Source organism: Nanorana parkeri, unplaced genomic scaffold (genome assembly GCF_000935625.1).
Source record: "Nanorana parkeri isolate BGI_ZX_2015 unplaced genomic scaffold, ASM93562v1 scaffold233, whole genome shotgun sequence".
Lineage (NCBI taxonomy): Eukaryota > Metazoa > Chordata > Amphibia > Anura > Dicroglossidae > Nanorana > Nanorana parkeri.
In genome coordinates, this window is record NW_017306501.1 from 44,488 (window position 1) to 47,674 (window position 3,187).

A 3,187-nucleotide genomic window follows, 5' to 3' on the forward strand; every position below is an offset into this window, starting at 1 on the left:
AGTCTATGGTGGGCTCTGCAGGGTCACCCTTAGGTGGGCTGTTTGGGTTATCAGGTGGGCGTAACTAGAAATCACAGGGCCCCATACAAAATTTTGCTATGGGGCCCTGTGATTTCTAGTTACGCCCCTGCCTATACCCCCTGTGTAATACTTACCTATCATCGTCTTTGGATTATTTCTGTCTGTCAATACATGGATAGACATATATGGTGACAAATCACATCCTCAGTAGGTGATGTTCAACCAGAACTAGCCAGTCTGACTTTGCTTGAACAAATGATATGCATCCATATGTGTTCAGGTACCACATGGAGCCTGGATCTGTTGACAAGTAAATATTATCCACTTTTTTGTTTTTTTTTTACATTAGGTTACAGGTTGAAAGGGCTAGAATGGGTTTTAGGTCTACCAGCCAAGAATCTGAGACCCAACGAGGCTTGGGGATTGGAAAATGAATGTGGTCTTCTTAAGAAAGGAGCATGATTATCATTGAGGCTGTCTAAGCGTCAAGGGGGTCCAGATGTGCAGACATGATAAAGCCACAGGAATGTCGTAGGGCCAGAAAGGTCAGCATGAAAGTAAAAGAATCAAAACATCTTAGTTTTAGACAATGTATGGAAGCCCATGTAAGGTTTTCATGCTGAAGAATTGTCCTTCAGTTCCTGTCCCATAGTGACTGAAGTCAATCCAATACAAGATGTATTTGTATAGGTTGTTTTGGATGTTGCATTTGCTTCATTTGACTCTGTTGCTCAACTAAAAAAAGGTTAAAAGAAGTGTAACCTGCAAAGAAAAGGGTTAATACTTGTCCCACTGTCCTTGCCACAAATTTCAGTCTGTTGTAGAGCTATGTGGCTAGACTCCTCAGCATCAAGCAATTCTATGCCTGGTCCTATCTGCACTTTGTGGTGCCATCCTCCAGGACACAGTAGTGACATAGGACCAGCAGGATGCAGTGGAAGGCAGGCATATGACATTCCTGGAAGTCTTTGCGCTAAAGATTCTGCAGCTCTCCAAGAGAGTGAAGTTTGGCGGTAAGACAGGTTGTATGATCTCCTTTGGCCAATCTACAACTATGTAGTGCAAGAGGGCCTGCCTGATTGAATACAGATCGATTGGATAGTTTGAGTCGGCCCTCATATTACATAGTTGAGTTAAACCTAAAGTTGATTGTACAAATATTGTACGGTCAGATTGTAATGCGTATGGTTGGTTAAGAGGCTGAACTACAACTCTTCTACCCAACATATTGCCATTATGCACAGCACTACCACCACTAGATGGTGCTGTGGAGCATTTTCCTATGCTCCTTAGCGCCATCTAGTGGCACTAATCCTATGTGAATGGCATCCGCTCAGGTATACAATGGGCAGAAGAGTTATAAGTGGCTAATAACGTTTTAAATCAGTTTTAAATATTAACTATTGGCTTGCTGGTAGCTGTTTTCAAAATATTTAGGACATGGAACATTGGGCCATTCTTTAGCCCCTTGCCCCCCACACCTGAATTGTGGGGTGTTTCTACCCGCATGCTTTTATTTTTTTCTTAAAGGAGAACTATGGGGTCAGTGTTTTCCCCATAGTTCTCCTTGGGGTAACGGGAGGACACAAACTAGCATCCTCCCGTTACCCTAAGCTCAGTATACCGCGAGCTACAGCTCGCGGTATACTGAGACGCCGCGCCTGGAGCGGATCCGGACTTAGATGACGGGATCCGCCCAGCTGCGTGAGTGACAGCTGGCTCTGCCTATCTAGAGGCAGAGCCACCTGTACCCGCCCCCTCCCCCGTCCGTTCCGCCAGTCAGCGCTGGCAGATCAGAGCGGGGAGAGGGGAATCCAGCCATCGAGAGGTGAGGGAACCCGGTATGTGTTCTCTCACCTCCCGATCTACTGAGCCGACCTGTGACAGTCTCATTGTCACAGGTCGGCTTAGAACTATGAGGTGAGTGGAAATCACTCATGTCATAGTTCTCCTTTAATTCACAGTGTGGCTCATCCGCATAATTCATTCACAGAATCTGTGAATGAAAAACGTACAAGTATCATCTGCCACCACAGACAGGGGCTGGGGGAACATTGAGCATTGCACCCCCAATGCACTAATGGCAGTTGCAATGCCTTGCAGGCACCAATGCACAAAAAATAATAAATGCAATTTCACTTTTTGCAATATGGGTGCATTTATTAATTTTTGGGAATATGCCTTTAAAGTGAACCTTTTCTGAGGGAAATAAAGAGGTTGACACTGCTGATCCTCTTTTACACTGCTAGCTGCCTGGTTGTCATGCTGGATCACATGACTGTTGGTATTTTCTGCTTTTCCAGGACATTTAAGAATGACAGCATTTGTCAGTTTTTGTCATCCTAATAAAGTTCGGCGATACAAAAAAAAACCTCCGATACATCACGGGATAGGAGCGCCCCCTCCGCCTGTAGGTGGAGCCTCCACTTTGAGCTCATCCATATACACGGGGTGCCATGACGGTGCTGACTCTTGGTGATTCTCTGAGGGCCCGCTAAACTCAGTCTGGTATTACAGATTCTCCACTATTTCCGTGCTGATATTTGCAGCTATAAAAAGTATGATGAGCTGACCCATTCGGAAAGACTGGAGCGTTCTTATTCATAACTGACCTCCCTCTGGGCGTTGAATGGTTTAGTCCAAAGAGGCAGAGCCCCAGGCGGGAGAAGCCAGGAGGTGACGCAGCAGCGGCCATTTTCTCCTGTGTGTGCTGGCTGTGGTTTTGTGCTGAGCAGGCGCTGGTGTTGTCGTTTGGCCGGCTGTAAGCCTGGGCTGCCTACCCCGCGAAGTGGTACGGAGACGGGCCGGGGCTTCTCGCTAGCTCTGCCGCTTCCCTTTTCGCCTTTGTCTAAGGAAGTGCGTGGAACCGAGGCCCTCGCCTGCTCCTCCTCCCTTCCTCTTCGCCGCCTCCTTCCCCCCCTGTCACAGCGCGACCCCCCGCTCCGGATTATGGGTGGGTCGGGGTGTAGTAGGGTGCGCAGCCCGATGAGCGGTGCAGCTCACGTGCAGAGGGGACCGTTGGGGTCCCTGGTGTTTTCTTGACATGGATCCTCCCGGAGTTGTCACCCTTACCAGCCTCTCCCTGCACAAACAGCTGATCCGGCGTCCTGACATCTGCACTCAGCCTCCAGCGGACACATTCGTAGACATGACCGGCTAGGACACC